Source organism: Bison bison, unplaced genomic scaffold (assembly GCF_000754665.1).
Source record: "Bison bison bison isolate TAMUID 2011002044 unplaced genomic scaffold, Bison_UMD1.0 scf7180017864322, whole genome shotgun sequence".
In the NCBI taxonomy this organism is placed as follows: Eukaryota; Metazoa; Chordata; class Mammalia; order Artiodactyla; family Bovidae; genus Bison; species Bison bison.
The window spans coordinates 571,317-579,045 of NW_011494894.1; the positions used below are offsets into that span (position 1 = coordinate 571,317).

General features: G+C 46.5%; 1 protein-coding gene across 1 annotated transcript in view; it reads left to right on the plus strand.

Moving 5' to 3' along the window:
* DTL (denticleless E3 ubiquitin protein ligase homolog (Drosophila)) overlaps positions 1 to 266 on the plus strand; it is a 91,081-nt gene extending 90,815 nt beyond the window's left edge. The window contains exon 16 of the mRNA XM_010853025.1: positions 15 to 266. The gene's annotated coding sequence lies outside the window, so the exon portion shown is untranslated. The remainder of the gene's footprint in view (positions 1 to 14) is intronic.
* The last annotated feature ends 7,463 nt before the right edge of the window (positions 267 to 7,729 follow it).

Here is a 7,729-nt window from a genome sequence, read left to right on the forward strand (position 1 = left end):
TTTTTGCTTTTCAGAAGACTGGCAGATACCAGGATCCATATTTGGGACCAACTTCTGAAATCTCTCTGGCCTCATTTATTAATACCTTATCAGAGGGTATTGGATTTCTCCTTGAATCCCTCCACCTCCGAACATTTAATGATTCTCTGACTCCATCCCAGATTCTCTTTCCACTAACAGCTGGAAATAGAAACCCCTGGACTGGCAGTGTCAGCTAGAATGCCCTGGTCAGAGGAGCCAGATGCATGAGTGTCTAGGATCCATCTGAAGACCACACCACTCCCTGCCATACCCCAAGAGAGAGAGTGACCAGGAGATATTTCAACGGCATCACATCAGTCATGGAAAGAACTGACTTCCTCTTAGAAAGTGACTCCTTTGTATTTGAGGCCAAGCAGCTTGGGATTTGATGTGCAAACTGCAGTCTGCTTTCTCGAAGTACCTCCTGCCATCAGGCTGGTTCTGGCTGGCTTAGTGTTCACCCTGCACAGCAGGACAGCCTGGGGGCCCTTCGGGCTGTCAGTACCCCTGCTGCTCTCGGTCAGAGTTGGGGAAAGCAGCCTGGAGGATCCAGTGCTTCTCACACAGGCTGCCACCGGGCAAAGCCTGAAGCTTGAATGTGCCCCCCTACGACAATGATTTTATTATCATTAATGATGAGAACAGTCTTCTGCATATCATTTTTACATAATTTTTTTAAAATCTGATATCTTTTTAGCATAACATCAGTGCTCAGGGAAATCTCTATGAAAGAGATAGGACTGAAAGGGTACTCTGAACAGGTGAGGTACTTGAACAGGCAGTAAGGATGGGAAGGATGGGGTGGAGCATATCTGGAGAAGAGGAGGTGCAGGGGAGGTGAGAGCTGAGAAGAGTCCTGCCTGAATCGGGCACTGAATTTCCAGAAGGAGAGACATGGGATGAGCTGGGGATGGGATGGGCTTCCCAGGTGCTGCAACAGTAAAGGGCTTCCCTGATAGTCCATCCTAAAGGAAATCAATCCTGAATGTTCACTGGAAGGACTGATGCTGGAGCTGAAACGCCAATCCTTTGGCCACCTGATGCAAAGAACTGACTCATTTGAAAAGACCCTGATGCTGGGAAAGATTGAAGGCGGGAGGAGAAGGGGACAACAGAGGATGAGATGATTGGATGGCATCACCGACTCACTGGGCATGAGTTTGAGCAAGCTCCGGGAGATGGTGATGGACAGGGAGACCTGGTGTGCTGTAGTCCATGGGGTCACAAAGAGCTGGACACGACTGAGTGACTGAGCTGAACTTAACTGGTAGTTCAGACAGTAATGAATCTGCCTGCAATGCAGGAGACCTGGTTTCAATCCCTGAGTTGGAAAGATCCCCTGGAGGAGCTTGGCAACCCACTCCAGTATTCTTGCCCGGCAGATTCCATGGACAGAGCAGTCTGGTAGACTACAGTTCACGTGGTCACAAAGAATTGGACACGACTGAGCGATACACACTTTCAGTTTCAGGAGTGGGCCAGGTGTATGGAGATCTCACAGGCTTTTTTTTTTTTTTTTTGGTTGCATCAGATTTTCCTTGCATCATGCGTATCAGTTGTGGCCCATGGGCTCAATAGTTGCAGCACATGGGCTCTTAGTTCCCTGACCAGGGACTGAACATGTGTCCTCTGCATTGCAAGGCGGATTCTTAACCACTGGACCACCAGGAAGTCCCTCGCACAGCCTTCTGAGGCAGACAGACTTGGTCAAGCCCTAGCTCAACCACTTACTAGTGTTATTATTCCCCTTCATCCTGCAGCCTCACTGGGAGGGAAAGCTCTCCAAGGCTAGAAGAGTTAAGTGGTCTCGAGGGGTGGAGAAAGGGAAGGAACCGAATGAGTCTGACAGGAATTCTGTCAAAAAGTTGCTCAAGGAAACACCGAAAAACCTCCACCCTCTCAGTCTCTTCAACTGGTTGCTTTGGGGCCTCCTTTTCCTTGAAAGTGAAGTTCCAGGGAGATAAACATCCATGGAAACCAACAGGTCTTGAGGCAAATGTGACCCCACCAGCTGAAAAACAGTCCTTCCCACCCTGCTCTCAGGCGGATCCGTAATAAGGACTGAGGAAGTGACCTTTTCTCAGGAAATGGGTGGATGAATGACCTAGAATTCAACCCTTCCCTTCGTGGAAGAAACCTATCGTCTAAAGGAGGGAAGTTGTCAAATGTGCTCCTCTCAGGGCAGAAGGAAAAGGGAGTGGCAGGAACAAGTTACTGTCCAGCAGTAGGTTTTAGAATATATTAACAGAAGAGAAACATTTTCTACAAAGGGGCACCTGTTTCCTCTGAGGCAAGAACTGGCTCCTTTAAAGAGGAGGCTGAAAATTTTCTCTGGAAAATGTAGCCTCTACTTTTATAATTGTCCCAGTTGGACACCAAGAGGAATTTTTTCATATGTGATATTGATGTGTTATTTATTGACTATGTTTGGTTTTCCATCACCTTCTATTGAAACTGCTGGGATTCAAACCCAGTAGTGTGTGAAGACCCTGGACCAGACTGAGAGTGGGGAGACGGATGAGGGAGCTGACCTAAGGACTGGAGGTAGATTGGGAGCAAACAGCTAACTCAATTGTGTTTGACTTTCTATGACTTTATTTGAATTTGAAGTTTTATTATGAAAGGAATATATGTACCTAGTCAACTTGGTGTTTTTATTATAAAAGTAATTTAAATATCCAGTATATATATTACACAATGAATATAAGAACCTCGTGTGGAGGCATTCCAGCATTCTCCCCAGATCTGTGATCAGCTCCTTACATAGTCTTATGAAAAAGCATTTATGCATAGCTAACTAGGACAGTGTATCATTTGTTTAAAAAACTCGCACAGAGCTTCCCTGGTGGCTCAGTGGTAAAGAATCCGCCTGCCAAAGCAGGAGACACAGGTTGCATCCCTAATCCAGAAAGATCCCACATGCCGAGGAACAGCTAAGCCTGTGCACCACAATTATTGAGCCTGTGCTCTAGAGCCCAGGAGCCACAACTATCAAAGCTTACATGCCCTAGAACCTGTGCTCTGCAACAAGAGAAGCCACCACAGTGAGAAGCCCAAGAACCACGAGTAGAGAGTAGCCCAGGCAGCAATGGAGACCCAGCGCAGTCCAGAATAAATAAACAAATATTATTAAAACAGAAACAAAGATCTCACACAAAAACCAAAGTCTCACACAAAGGTAGTCATGCTATGCATACGGTTATACATCTTGCCTTTCTCACCTAAAGATCTTCCTTGGAGATCATTCTTTTCATTGGAATGGTTGTATGTCCCAGTTTTCCTGGGACAGTCCATCCTGTATAATTATCAACAGATTCCCATTCTCAAAGCATCCTGGTTTGGATAAGTGTCTCTACTTATCGGGTCAAATAGATTTCATGCCTTGCTTTTAGTAAGTTTCATAGAATGTAACACCATGGGCACCTCAAATACTAATATAACTAATCTTCCATCTATCAGTTCAGTTCAGTCGCTCAGTCATATCCGACTCTTTGCAACCCCATGGACTGCCCCATGCCAGGCTTCCCTGTTCATCACCAACTCCCAGAGCTTGCTCAAACTCATGTCCATCCAGTCGGTGATACCATCTAACCATCTCATCCTCTGTCGTCCCCTTCTCCTTTGGCCTTCAGTCTTTCCCAGCATCAGGGTCTTTTGCAACGAGACAGTTCTCATCAGGTGGCCAGAGTATTGGAGTTTCAGCTTCAGCATCAGCCCTTCCAATGAATATTCAGGACTGATTTTCTTTAGGATGGACTGATTGGATCTCCTTGCAGTCCAAGGGACTCTCAAGAGTCTTCTCCAACACCACAGTTCGAAAGCATCCACCCATCTATGGACACAGGATATTTCTCATTTTACCTATTAGAAACCATTCAGCTTCCTGTACATTCATCTTTGAACTCCTGTAAAGGTACATCTATTTCTGCTTTATTGACTATGCCAAAGCCTTTGACTGTGTGGATCACAATAAACTGTGGAAAATTCTGAAAGAGATGGGAATACCAGACCACCTGACCTGCCTCTTGAGAAACCTATATGCAGGTCAAGAAGCAACAGTTAGCTGGACATGGAGCAACAGACTGGTTGGTTCCAAATAGGAAAAGGAGTATCTCAAGGCTGTATATTGTCACCCTACTTATTTAACTTATATGCAGAGTACCTCATGAGAAATGCTGGGCTGGAAGAAGCACAAGCTGAAATCAAGATTGCCTGGAGAAATATCAGTAACCTCAGATATGCAGATGACACCACCCTTATGGCAGAAAGTGAAGAGGAACTAAAATGCCTCTTGATGAAAGTGAAAGAGGAGAGTGAAAAAGTTGGCTTAAAGCTGAACATTCAGAAAACGAAGATCATGGCATCTGGTCCCATCGCTTCATGGGAAATAGATGGGTAAACAGTGGAAACAGTGTCAGACTTTATTTTGGGGGGCTCCAAAATCACTGCAGATGGTGATTGCAGCCATGAAATTAAAAGACGCTTACTCCTTGAAAGGAAAGTTATGACCAACCTAGATAGCATATTCAAAAGCAGAGACATTACTTTGCCAACAAAGGTCCGTCTAGTCAACGCTATGGTTTTTCCAGCGGTCATGTATGGATGTGAGAGTTGGACTGTGAAGAAAGCTGAGTGCCGAAGAATTGATGCTTTTGAACTGTGGTGTTGGAGAAGACTCTTGAGAGTCCCTTGGACTGCAAGGAGATCCAACCAGTCCATTCTGAAGGAGATCAGCCCTGAGTGTTCATTGGAATGACTGATGCTAAAGCTGAAACTCCAATACTTTGGCCACCTCATGTGAAGAGTTGACTCATAGGAAAAGACCCTGATGCTGGGAGGGATTGGGGGCAGGAGGAGAAGGGGAGGACAGAAGATGAGATGGCTGGATGGCATCACTGGCTCGATGGACGTGAGTTTGAGTGAACTCCGGGAGTTGGTGATGGACAGGGAGGCCTGGCGTGCTGCAAGAACTGAACTGAACTGAGCTGAACTGTAAAGGTACATGTGCAGGATAAATTACTGGCAGTGAGACTTGCTGGGTCAAATTGTTCCTTTTACATTTTGTTCTGTGAAAATAATATTTGAATTTACTTTTTAATGGAGGCATAATTGTCTGTGGTATGAATTTGCTACCAGTAATTTATCCATCTTTTACATTTTGAAAACGTGAGCAAAATTCCTCTCCTAAAAGGAGAAACTGCAGGCAGAGGGACTAGCCCAGAGCAGTCCTTTGGGTACCTCTCTCACTCTCATAGCCCAGACACCCCACACCTCTGGACTCTTGTTGGACTAGATCACTGTCCCCTCTCACAGTTACAGAAGATTCTTCTCTGACTCCTTCTCTGTCCTGTAGGTGCCCAGCCCTCTTCTTCCAGGAGGCACTGCCTGACTGCCCCCTTACCGACGCCCCTAAGACTGGGCTGGGGCCTCTTGTGCATACTTTTGCAGAGTTCAATACTTCTGTCCCTGCACTCATCATGTTGAACCTTAATCCCTTTTAACTTCCATCTTCTGAGTTGAGCTCTGGATTCGTTTCCTACTGCTGCTGTCACAAGTCACCACAGGGACTGACAACAATACAGATTCACTATCTTATAGTTGTGAAGGTCAGAAGTCTAAAATGGATTTCACTGAAACCAAGGTGGCGGCAGGACTCGGTTCCTTTTGGAGGCTCCAGGCAGAATCTGGTTTCTTGCCTTTTCCAGTTTCTAGATGCTTAGCACATGGCTTCTTCCATCTTTGAAGCCAGCAGTGGAATTCCCTGACAGTCCAGAGGTTAGGATTATGAGCTTCCGGTGCCAGTGGCCTGGGTTCAATCCTTGGTCAGGAAATTAAGATTCCATAAGACATGTGGCAAGGAAAAAAAAAAACAAAAAGAAAAACTGAAAAGCCAGCAATGGCTGGTTGAGTCTTTCCTATGTCACATCACTCAGACACCAACTCTCCTGTCCCTTCCACATTTAAGGATCGTGCGAGTACACAGATCCCACCTAAATAAGCCAGGCTACCCTCCCTACTTTAGGGAATTCCCTGGTGGCCCAGTGGTTAGGACCTGGTGCTTTCATTGCTGTGACCTGGGTTTGATCCTTGGCCGGGGAACTAAGATCCCACAAGGCACGTGGCCTGGCCAAAAAAAGTAGGTGAGCAATCTTAACTTTGATTTGCAACCTTCATTCCCTTCGCTGGGTAGCATAGTCCGTCCACAGCGTCCATGGATTAGTACACGGACATCTTTGGGTTCCTCTATTCTGTCTAGCACAGGCTCCAAGCTCTACAAGGACAGAAAGTAGATCATAGTCTCTGTTGTATGCCCAGTACGCGGAACATGGTGAGTGTTCATTAACTATTTATCAATCCACTGCTCCTTACCCTGCGTGGTTCTTGCAGGTCAGATAAAAGGGGTGCCTGAAGGGTTCCACAAGAAGGCACATTGTTGTCTGCTCATCAAAGTGAGCAAGAAAACCTCATGGCTGAGACTAGAGACTCCTTTTCCAACACAACTCTTTTTATCCTGAGGGAGTTGAAGACCAGGTCAGTCACATATGTGGTTCAGAGTACGGACCATTTCATCTATCTGTGTGTTCCCCAACCCAGAGCCTGGCACACTTTAGAACTCAATGCATTTTTGTGGAGGGGTCGGGGTGGGCAGAAGCCCAACTGGGGCAGAAAAACTGACAGCAAGGATTCCACTAGGGCATTGGTCAGAGTGGGAGGGTTAGTGGGAGGGTTAGAGGCCAGCTGGGGCGAGTGTGTGAGCACAGGTTTCCAAAGCAGACAGTGCTGTATCAGTCAGGCCCCGAGAGCCAGCGCAGAGCATGAGGTCAGGCAGGAAGTCGGACAAGGCAGTGCAGGGCAGGGGCAGGGCTGGGTTCAGGAAGCTGGGAGGAGGTGGAGGTTAAAACTGAGGGGCACGTCAGAACCTGGAGGAGACTAGGAACGAACATGACCACACCAGCGTCCTGCTCCGTGCCCCGGTTTTGCGTTGTTTCTGCGATAAGAGTCAGTTCAGCCTGGCCGGAGGGCCCTGGTCAGCGGATAGTGCCCCAGGTCTGGGAGCAGGAACAGCAGCTGTGAGGGACCATAAACCAGACATGGGCGGGAGACAACAGGAAGCTGTCACAGTAGATACAAACCTGGATATGACACAGTCACCACCCTTGGGAAATTAGAGTCAGGGCAACAGTCAGGCACTGCCTAACTTTTATATAAGGTAGGAGATGAGAGGGAAGGGTGATTAAACCGAAAGCTTTTTTAAAAAATCCTCTTTAACCTTCCCAGTATGTATAGTAGATGTTATTCCCTCCATTTTATAGATGAGAATTGTGAGGCTCAGAGAAGGTAAGTAATTTGCCCAAGATCACACAGCTCATCAATGGAAGAGCCAGGATACAGACTCAGTATCCTGTGAATTTGTATCCTTCTCTTACTCTTTAGAGTCCACACTTCTAAAGTCTATCGCATAAAAGCAGAGGCTATTTTTCTCTATAGCCAAGCATGTGCTTAGCAGCTCAGTCATGTTGGACTCTTTGCGACCCCCTGGACTGTAGCCTGCCAGGATCCTCTGTCCATGGGGATTCTCCAGGCAAGAATACTGGAGTGGGTTGCCAATAATGCCAGGCATATAGTAGGCATTCAGTAAATGCTTATTAAATGAATGACACTTCAGAAGTAAATTTAATTCTTATGCTCCTTTACTCTACACACATTT